Source organism: Gavialis gangeticus, unplaced genomic scaffold (genome assembly GCF_001723915.1).
Source record: "Gavialis gangeticus isolate Ggan-Ray unplaced genomic scaffold, GavGan_comp1, whole genome shotgun sequence".
In the NCBI taxonomy this organism is placed as follows: Eukaryota; Metazoa; Chordata; order Crocodylia; family Gavialidae; genus Gavialis; species Gavialis gangeticus.
This window is the reverse complement of record NW_017729003.1, coordinates 3872386-3883948: the sequence shown is the minus strand read 5'-3', so window position 1 is coordinate 3883948 and position 11563 is coordinate 3872386. Positions and strand designations below refer to the sequence as shown.

Sequence of the window (11563 nt, the reverse complement as noted above, 5' to 3'; positions counted from 1 at the left end):
GAAGAAGCCCAATGAATTACTCCTTTCATCTCCTGTCTGGTTCTAGTGCTAGTTTTGCCCTTAGTGTAGGGGGAGAGCTGTCTTCCTCAGAAATGTACATATAATTAAATGTAAATCCACACATACTAGCTAATCCTCAGTTGAAATTTTCAGTAATTCTTTGATGTTTGACATTTTAAATGTATCTATGCTGCTTGTATGTTAAATTCACACTATCTATAACTCTCCATTAATTTATCTGCTTTCATATACTCCCTCATCAAAAGCCTTTGGGAAGAGAATTAAAAGATGATATTTGTAGCATACCTAGAAGGGAAAGGGAGTAGGACTCAGGTAGGGCATAGGGCTTAACTTGTAGCACACCTGTCAAAAACAGCTGTAAACAATAGCCTTATATCTCCTCACTATGTTTGAAATCAAACCACAACAAGAAAAACAAAGTAATACAACCCCACAGGTCAGAGTTCCCTTACTAAGAATCGAAACAGTCACAGGTAAAACAGTGTATCGGTACTATTCAGTGAGAGTTATAACTGAACCCAAATGATTCATAGATAGCCCAAGAATTCAGCTCATACTTTCATGTACTGACTGAATTATGAGAGCATGCTCTGTTCCTTCCATCTGGGAATACAGTAACATGGATGGCTCATTGCTCACCTAGTTCCTATTCCTCAAGAACTGCACCATCAAACCCATGCTATACCTAAGATATATAGATGACATCATCATCATTTGGATCAAAAACCTGCAGTCTGATTGATTTCCATCACAAATTCAACAAACATTACCCCTCCATCAGACTCTCTCTTGAATATTGCAGCACCAACATTTCCTTTTTAGGCACTGTGAGTAAGATCCAAAATGGTAAAATACCAACTACCATATATAAGAAACCCATGGGCCAACATACATATATAACAGAACTAGCAATCAGCCTAAACACACCAAAAAGCTGGAATTTATAGCCAAGCTCTCTGATACCATTGAATTTGCAGTGAGGATAATACCCATGTTTGTCACCTCACTAATTGCAAAAAAAGTCTTTCACCCAACAAGGACACTCCTCCAGAGATAAGGATCACACTTTTGAAAGAGCCACCCAGATACGAAATGAAGACTTGCTGCAGTACAAGAAGAAAATCTCCATGAAATGCACAGCATTAGCTATGATCAAGGTTCCCTGTAAGCTGTGCATGTGTGTAGCTGTGCACAATTTAAAATGTTGCTGCGCAGTAACTTTTTAATGCTGTGCACCTGTCCAGAGAGGAGCTGGGCTCTGGCTTCCCAGAGAGGAGCTGGGTGCGGAATGTGGTGGAGGTACCGAGGCCAACATGAGACACGTACCGAAGGCAAACTCCTCATGCAGGGCAGGCAGTGGCTCTTCCCTGAGGTGAACCCTGTCCACTCCCACCTGAATACTTACTGTGGGACACTTACTGGAGGACTGCACCAAAAGGGGGAGGCAGGACTGGAGCAGTATGCTCACAGACTGAAGCGGCATGATCAGAGACCCCTACTCCTTAGAGGGAACATTGGTTATGATATACCACCCTTCCATGGAACCAATATAGAAAATCCTCAAACAATTGCAACCCATACTAGAAGATGACCCAATTCTTAAAGAGATCTTTCCAGAACCATCCACCGAACCTTGCTAACCTCATCACCAGAAGCAAACTTCCTGTGGCCCAAACCACACCAAATGGATTCAGACCATGCCAGGACAAGAAATGTAAAACCTGCCAACACATTTCCACCAGTCCCACAATAGCTACACACCACAGCAGAACCATCAACATTCCTGGATCTTATACCTGCACCTCCAGAAATGTAATATATCTAATCCAGTGCATGAAATGCCATACTGGAAAATATGTAGGAGAAACCAAACAACAACTGCATACTAGAATGAATGGACACTGAAAATCCACCAAAGACAAAAATATCCAATTACCCGTGGGTGCCCACTTCTCACAAGAAAATCACTCCCTCTCCAGTATCTCAGTTCTAATCCCCAATGGGAATTTACAAAACAACTGTTGTAGATGAGCCTATGAACTTCACTTCATAAATCTCCCGGATACAAAAAATCATGGACTTAATATAGATATTGGATTTATGACATTACAACCTGCCTGATATCTTATACCTCATGCAAACTGCCTGCAGCTAATCACTTGCATTCCTTCACACCTTTCCTCCCTTCCCCTTCCCTCTCCTCTCCTATATCTATTTATTGTCTTCCAAACTTCCACTCATTTGCATTTTCACAGACCTGTATGTTGTAAATTAGCTTCTATTCTACCTTGGAGAATACATAACACTAGCATGGTTTCCTTATACCTGATGAAGGGTGTTTTTGCCCGAAAGTTCGCAAAGAACTATTTTTCAACTATTTAGTTGGTCTAATAAAAGTTATCACATAGCCAGATAGCCTTGCCTGCCATTGCCAAGAACCAAGCTTGGAATTCCTGTAATAGACCACCACCATCTCCCAGAATGGACCTCCCATTGTGACGTCTTTAGGGCATTTGATTTGTTGACTCAGATTTGTAGCTTAGTTAAAAAAAAAAAAAAAAAAAGTGAAAAATCAGGATTTAATTGCTTGCATATGGATTTTGTATACTGTTTATAAATAAAAATATATTAATGAAATAAAAAGTTGTTTATTTTCATTAATATGTTCAGAGAACTTCTACTGGGTGACCAGAGGTTGGTGTCTCAAAAAATGGGAGTCTAAATATTATTTCTATATTCTATTATAGTGGCATAATATAGTAATAATAATACATTAATTAATATATTGCATTGTTATTTGATGTAATGCTTTAAATATTATGATTACTTTTCAGAAACTGTGTCCTAGTTGTAATATTTCTTCTAACTGTCAGTTGAGGATTTCAATCTAGAATTTGTTCAGATAGAATATGGGTTGTCAACTGGGAATACACATACTCCTGGGGGTACTTGGGAAGGCCCCAGGGGGTACATGGCAGTGGCATGGAGAACCGGAGGTACTTGGGAAGTGGTGGCATGGGGGGTGGGGCTGCTGCACCTATCCATCACTCTGCACTGTCGTTTCCCCATGTGCAAGTACCCCCCACTTCTCTGTGCCACCGGCTTTGCATCCGGCCAGCTGGAGAGGAGAGAGGCATTGCTGATGGCCAGCTGGACATGAAGCTGGCGATGTGGAAAAGTGGGGGTACCTGGGAAGGAGCAGTGCTGGGGGTGGGGTTGCCGCCACCATCCATCACTCCATGCCACTGCCACTGGATGCTGTGTGCTGCTTTCCCACGCCCAAGTATCCCTGCTCCTCTGTACTGCCAGCTTCACATTCAGCCAGCCGACAGAACCCCCTCCCCCCAGCTTGTGGCAGTGGCGTGGGAAGCTTTCACACAGCAGCTGCCCCTGCTACCATCTATACACTCAGCACTGATGCCACACCACAAAGAGTGGGGATGCTGATGACCGGCTGCATGCAAAGCTGGTGGCATGGAGAAGCGGGGATCCTTGGCCAGCTGTCATCGCCACACGGTGGGATGGAGGGGTTGCTGATGGGCGGCTGCATGCAAAGCTAGTGGTATGGAGAAGTGGGGTTACTTGGGTGTGAGAAAGTGGAGCCCAGCAGCAACACGGAGTGTATAGATGGTGGTAGCAGCCACATGTGAGCTCCCCGTGCCACTGGCTCTACATCTGGCTGGCTGTCAACACCCTCCCCCCCCCACACACACACTCTGCGTCCAGAAGGGGTAACCACCAGAGGGGGTACCCTGCTTAAAAAATGTTGAAAACCCCTGAGATCAAATATAAGAGAAAAACCTTAAAGTAATGATAATCATAGAATCTAAGAAAGTTAGGCTTGGAAAGGACCTCAAGAGGTCATCAAATCCAACCCTCTGCTCAGAGCAGGACCATCCCCAACTAGATCACCCCGGGCAAAGCTTTGTCTAGCCTGGTTTTGAAAACCTTGAAGGATAGAGCTTCCACCACCTCTCTGGGTAACCCATTCCAGTGTTTTACTACCCTCCTAGTGACAAAATTCTTCCTAATATCTAACCTAAACTCCCCTCGCTGCACCTTGAAATGATTACTCCTTGTTCTGCCATCTGCTACTACTGAGAATAGTCTGGCTTCATCCTCTTTGGAACCCTTCAAGTAGCTGAAGGTTGCTGTTAAGTTCCCCCTCAACTCTTCTCTTCCCTTGACTAAATAAGCAGTATAGAAAAGAGAGAACATGTAATATTTAAAATTAATGGGCCTATTTTTTCTTGATCACAAGTAGACAGTGACATTTTATAACTGATATGTGCAGGAATAACTAAAAATCAAATAAATGTTTGCTATTAGCAATAGCATATCTGATTCTCGTTCAGGAGTGGGGTACCTTAGTAATAATGTTTCCTACAATTTTAACCTTTTCAAGTTCAGTTTATTAAGGATTCTGGCTGAAAGCCATGCTCCTGGAAACAACATAAAATACATACAACCATAATATATTTTCACTTTTTAATAACGAATAAATGAATGCATGGGTAAGTGAAATATTATATTTAAGGATTTAATACTAATAGTGCTTGACAGATAAATGTAATACCAACAAAGGAAGTGACGAGCGTAGGCTAAATGGATTAAAAGATAAAATGCTGGCCTTAATTCTCAAGGATGAAGGTTCCTGTCTAACCTGTTACCTAATATAGAAGTGAATTAGACTTGGCTTTTTCACACCACTTCACTTCTAGTTACTGAACATGGAAGATGATTTTTTGAATATTTGTAGAAGTTAATCATCTTAAATGTATTACATATATTTGCAAGATTGTGGCAGACACTAGCTGGATTTCTTAAACTTTTTTTTTTTAAATAACAATGGTCACATATAAAGAGAGCTTGTGATTGTGATCACTTTTTTATGGTTATACAATATTTTGGGGATAACTGCATGTGTTTTTTATATTAACCCAAAATCTTGCTTAATAATTGTTTTCCAACTATTTAAATTGGTCTAATAAAAGATATCAGATTCACCCAAAGAACCTTGTCTGCCTATGTCCTTAGACCAGCACGGCTACAGCCTACACCCTTGTAAGTTTTTATATGAGATTAGAAAAGAATGCAAAGAATTCTTATTTATCTTAATATGATAAGAACTGCCAACAAAAAGAAAAGAAAGCACCAACTGATCAGCTAGTCCTTCGCAGATCACATAAGGGAAATACAGCTATATAGATTGTACTGACTTAAACGGTTTTGAGATTCCATTACAAACAATTTCCATATAAGAGGAGTTCATTCTTTGTACCCAAGGTATGTGATTCTTCAAGAAAATTGATCCTTCTCCTTTCATTTTTGTAAATGGCTCATTCTCTCTTTTTTTTTTTAGTTTGTTGTCATTAAAATGTTAACTAAGATCTTAAATAAAACTGAAAGCTAACTGGAAAACTATTTTACAGAATTGACAAAAGATTCCATTAGGGTAATAATCCTCCAATGATACAGAAGTGCTGAAGCAGTTCATGCAGTACACCCTTCCTGGTATCAGCTATATTTGCTTCACAGTGAACCTAGCTAACATGTCATTCTAAAGACCTAAGGAGATTCACACTTATCTGATTAGTTCCTAGCTGGCAGAAGCTTGTAGTTTCTTATTAACCCTGATGCTAATGGAAAAAGACAGGTAACAAAAAGGAACAGGATAGGAAATTAGATATTATTGGGATAAAAGGAACATGGTAGGAGAGGGGCAGTTATGATTAGAATATAGAGACTGAATATACACAAAACTCTTGGGTCATACATTCAGTCTCAGGGATCAGTTTTGTAGCCATGTCAGTTTGAGAAAAATAGATACACAAAGCTCTTGGGTCAGGGGCAATATTTTATATTAGACCAACTAGATAGTAGCAAAAAAATTCCTGTCTTTGCAAGCTTTTGGGCACATACACCTTTCATCAGGCTGAGGAGAATTCAGAGATTGTAGAAGTCCTCCTAGGTAGAAAATAAACTCCAGTTTACACAGGGGAGGTAAGGGCTGGAAGTGTATTCCCCTGGGGATCTGAGAGTCATTTTGTAAGGGTGCTGCTCTGTGATGTGCAGATTAGGCTGTCTTCATCCCTAGAGGTGTCCAATATCAGAGGCAGCCAGGGAGATGAAAAAATCCTTCTTTCTTGTTTAGCAATAAAGTTTATTTTTCCAAATGGCAAAAATATGATATCTTCCATGTTTCAGGGATCAATTTTGTGGCTGTGTTGGTTTCATAAAAGATATCCTGCTCTCAGGAAGGAACAGTCCCATGTACCAGTACAGGCTGGGGGCTGACTTGCTGGGCAGCAGCTCTGCAGAAAAGGACCTGAGGATTGCAGTGGACAATAAACTGAATACGAGTCAGCAGTGTGCCCTAGTTGTCAACAAGGCTAACGGCATCCTGGGCTGCATTGGTAGGTGTGTTGCTAGTAGGTCAAGGGAAGTGATTATTCTCCTCTATTCAGCACTGGTGAGGCCACATCTGTAGTACTGTGTTCAGTTTTGGGCCCCTCACTACAGAAAGGATGTGGACAAATTGGAGACAGTCCAACGGAGGGTGACAAAACAGGTGAGGGGGCTGGGGGACATGACTTATGAGGAAAGATCAAGGGAACTGGCTTATTTAGTCTAGAGAAGAGGAGACTGAGAAAAAATTTAATGGCAGTCTTCAATGATCTCAAAGGGGGGGCGGTGTTAAAAAGAGACTGGAGCTAGGCTATTGTCATTGGTGGCAGATGACAGAGCAAGGACCAATGGTCTCAAGTTGCAGCAAGGGAAGTTTAGGTTACATATTAGGAAGAATTTTCTCACTAGAAGGGTAGTATAACACTGGAACAGGTTACCCAGAGAGGTGGTGGGTGCTCCATCTTTGAAAGATTTCCAGCCTGAGTGCCAGGTGGTTGCAACAGGGAACTGCTGGCTTTGGGAGGGGGAGAGACCACTTTCCCCCCATGCTCAGCATAAGCTTTTGTCTGTAGCCACCACTGCTGAGCCTGGGCAAGTGAGTGTGGAGCAGGCACAGGGCACAAGGGGTTGGGGCTATGCAGCATACGTCCCTGCCAGTATCATGGGGCTGGTGGTGGCGGCAACTGGAAGGAGCCACCTGCCACCCAGGCTGCCTAGAAAGGCAATCCAGGTGTGGAGCTGTCCTAGCCCCACTGTGTGCCCAGGGGCGGCAGGATGTACCACAACTGGACTGTGCTTGGGGCAGGGACAAAGACCTGCCGTGGGCCAGACTTAGCCTACAGGCCTTATTTTGCCCATCTTTGGGCTAGACATTAGGCATGGAAGGCTTCATGTCCCCATATAACATTGAACAGGCTCACAGAGGACTGGCTCAAAATAGTACTCTACTTTCCCAGGGTTCTAAGTTTAAACTGGGTTTAAAGTTTATTTAAAATATTACAAGCATCCTGTCTGCCCACACCCTCTATGCCCTTTGCCTTCCTTTTTTCCTGGGCTTCATCATTCTATGCTGCCACTCCAAGATGGGCAGTGCACAAATTTCCTCCAGTTACTGGATAATATAACAGCTTTGTCAGCAGGCTGTATTTGTCTTTATTCAGAGAATTAAGTTGGGTTACTATCTATGTATAGATAGTAGTGGAATCTGTATAGTGTTGCTTTCATCTGGCAAAATATATTTGTTTAGAGCAACCTTTTTAATTGGGTCTTTATGTATTCTGTAGTCCTATTGAACTAGTACATGTCAATGCCCAGAGGCAGTCTTATGAAATAAAGCTTATCTTCAATGGGTCCATATTCTGATTTCACACCAATTATACACTATATTATGTAACTTCACTGACTTCATTAGTGTTAGTCCTGACTACTTGCATACTCCTGTAAGTGAGAATCTGTCCCAAATATTAGTATTTCTGTATAACAGGAATATCAAACATATGGATATGGCCTGAAGAGCTCTACAATTCAGCCCTTGGTGGTGCCCACCCCTCTTCCCCCTACAAACACAGTGCCCAGAATGTGCTCCATCCATGGCACTCAATCAAGCCAGTTCCTGGCCTGTGCTGCTTGTTGTGGCTGGTCCCAGGCTATGCCACCTACATGGCTTGCTGCTAGTCTCTGTTTGTGTCACCCACACTGCACAGGATGTGGCCCCAGTGGGGCAGCCTGCTGGAGCCAGTTCCCAAGTTATGCCACCTGCTGGTGCTGGGTCCTGTGCAGTGCAGTGCAGGACTCAGGCCCAGTGAGCTGTGCAGGCATCATAGCTTGTGACCAATCCAAGTGGGGCATCCTTCTGGGGCCAGTCCCGGGCTGTGTCACTTGCTGGGGGTGGTGTCTTGGACTGCCCTGGGGTGGTGCCACCTATGATAGATAAGGTATGCAGGTGTGGGAGATGATCTATGGGCTTAATCTGACCAGTGGACCAGCTCCATGCCACTCATTTGCCCCACAGGGCTAGAAGACTTTGACACCCTTACTGTAGAATTTGTAAAATTAGTCTTTGTCTAGGGATGCATATAACTGATTTAGCAAAACGTACACCTGCATCATTCTGGAAACTAGATTGAAAACATCTGATATATTATTAAGAAGTAATTTCAGTTGGGTTCCATTAACAATAACTTAATCTTTTGAAAGTTTACTTCAATGTTACACTGAGAATACGTATTAAACAATTTAATTTGGCACTTTAATTTTCTATGGTCATAAATCTTTTTTGACTCTTAATGAGAGCTGATAGTAATCCAGCTAGCAGATGTTTAATTACTATCATGTGGCTTGGGTTTAAACTAAAACCATCTGAGTACAAGTACCAGCCTCGTGCATCTGTCATGGATTAAGACTATGGAGATGCAGTTTGCTATTGCAGTCTCATTTAGAATTTACATTTCCTATACTTTACTTGTATTTCCCATCTCCTTTTCATCCTAAATGAGGCTGTTTAAACATTTATTTTTCTGTTAATTTTTTTTCAGTGACAAAATACATATCAGCACCTTTTCTGGTAATTCTTCAGTGTCTTATCAATGGAAAACTTTCTACCAGAAACCAAACTACTTAAATGGGAGAAGTAGAAGTAAAATGGAAAATAAAATGCAAACAGGAAACAGAAATCAGACAGACTTAGGAAAATGTTGATGACAAGCCAGAGAGAGATCATTATAAAGTTTTAGCCATTCCTGTTTATTGCACTGATGTAGTACAAGGGGAAAATAAGTCTGGCTTTTTTTTCTTTATTAACAATTTTAATTACCTTTTAATTGATTTCTAGGAAGATAAATGATTTCATTGCAGTGTCTCACACTGAGGACCTTGGCTGGATGTTAAACATGCATGGAAACTTCCTGACAATTGAGCTAATAATCAAATACTTTTACATTTTGTTATCTCCCCACATGTCTCTAGGCTTATTTATAAATGCAAACAAATGAAGCTACCTTGCACGCAGAATGCACTTTACTTAATTTACATGACCTTATTCACTATGCCTTATTTTAATTGAATTTAATTGAGAGAGATGGAAAAGAACAGATCAGCATTCAAATGATACTGAGATGCTAATTTGAATCTGATGCCCACTGGCATGAAGGCAACAATCATTTTGTTGATATTTAAAATATCAGGTACTGGGTTTGGATTAATCGCTTGAATAATGTAAATTGTTGAAAATGTTAACGAAATCAAAGCCAAACTGCCTATGAGATTCACAAGTTTAGATTTAACATTTCTAGATTTTTTTCTAGATTTTATCTATATTAATGTGGAACTCTTTGCTTTCGAAGTCATTCTCATTATAGAGTTGCTGACTTATGAAGCAGAAACCACAGAAAATTTCATAAGATTCACAATTCTGTGTTCATATGATTTCCAGATTATTTTTTCAGACTGGAGTTTTTAGAAAAAGAGGAAGTATCTTGAATTTTTAGGAGCTTATCTGGATCAAGTCTCAAATTATATTTAACTTTGCTTCTCAGTATTTTTTTGTTTTCAGTAACTTTCTCCTAAAGTGTGAGCTACTGCTGTACAGGACAGAGGCAGGGTAGACATACTCTGTGGAAACTTACAACATTTTTTTTGGTTCATGCAACAACTTAAATACTTATTGAAATATATTTACATGTTTAATTATATTGTACTGTTATTACCAAACTTTAACTAAGGTGACATAAATTAGTTTAACTAAGAAGCAGATATATTAGCTTGGATGGTGTGCCATGCTAGGCTAACTATGTTGTGTCAATTCAGATGGCATAGCTGTTTCTATGCAGCACCGTCAATATTATCTGTTACAGCAGGTTAATAGAGCTGATTTGGTTTTAGGTGTTTTGCACTGGCTAATAAAGTATTAAAGTGGAGTAAGAAGTGTGCTGCAATGAGCTTTTGTTATACTGTGTGCAGACATTTCAGGAGGTTAAGGAGAGGTTAAATCATGTTAAAAATGGCCACCTGATCTAGCTTAGTTTTCTGAGGTGCACCCTTACACTTGGGCTAGGTACAGACATTCAAAAAGCCCAAAGCAGAATCAATCTAAGGTGCACAGTTTTCTGCAAGAAGCATAGTTTTAATTGGTATAGAACAGAAGATACATTCTTTCTTTGGTTGTGGGGAGCGGGGGCAAATCTTAAACCCTGTACTGTCATTTTAAAACCAGTCTGTGCACCAAACTTCTGTTCTGTTACAGGTATAAACCAGTTCCTGATCACTTAGGTAAAAGTGTAATGTCTGTACCTGGCCTTTGATCCCTAGTTAGGTCAATTTAAGTGTGAACCATAAAGAAATTCCAGGACAGTTAGATTTGTCTTAAATGGCCGACCCAACCTAAGTTAACCCTACCTCCAAGGTAATCTAACTTAGATCAGGTTAGACCAATCTATCTGTTCCAAACTTCTGTACAGTTCCCAGCACAATCCCCAGATTGGAAAGCTCAGTCGTTGACTCCAGCTCTGGGACTGCACTTTTCCTACTTGCCCGCCTGGCACCAGACTATTTTTAAGCCCCCTCCCACAACTTGTCCCACCCCTAAAACAGACAACCCTCCTCCCCATGGACCAGCCAGCCTCACTTCCCCCCTCCCCCCAGCTGACAAGCTGCTCCCAGTAACAGTTTTAGCAGTGTTCACCAATGCTAGGAGCTGAAGAAGAAAGCCAGGGTGTGGTGGGGGGGGACAAGAGGTATGGGAGGGTAGGTTCACTAGAGGGGTTGTCTGTCTGGGGCTGGGAGGGGATGGTCAGAAGAATAACTCCTGGTCCCAGGGGTTGGGGGAGAAAGACCCCATTCCCTCAACCTCCCCCCATGGACCCTGCAACCCCCGCAATCCCACTAAATCCTCCCAGACCCCACCAACCCCCCTTCAACACCTGCCTGCCTCCCCTGATCACACTGATCCCTTCTGCAGACCCCACCTGCCCATCCAGTTCCCCAGTCCCTCCTGCAGACTCTGCTAACTCCTACCCTGTGCAGACTCTATCTGCCTCCCCCCAATCTCTCCTGTGGATTCCAACTGCCCCCTGATTCCCCTCTTCAGACCCCATCCCCCTGCTAACCACTTGCTCCCTCTTCCCTTCCCCCCCCCCCC

At 41.9% G+C, this 11563-nt stretch overlaps 1 protein-coding gene across 4 annotated transcripts in view; it reads left to right on the top strand.

Moving 5' to 3' along the window:
• PCDH15 (protocadherin related 15) overlaps positions 1 to 11563 on the top strand; it is a 1188119-nt gene that overhangs the window by 834500 nt on the left and 342056 nt on the right. The window lies entirely within an intron of this gene.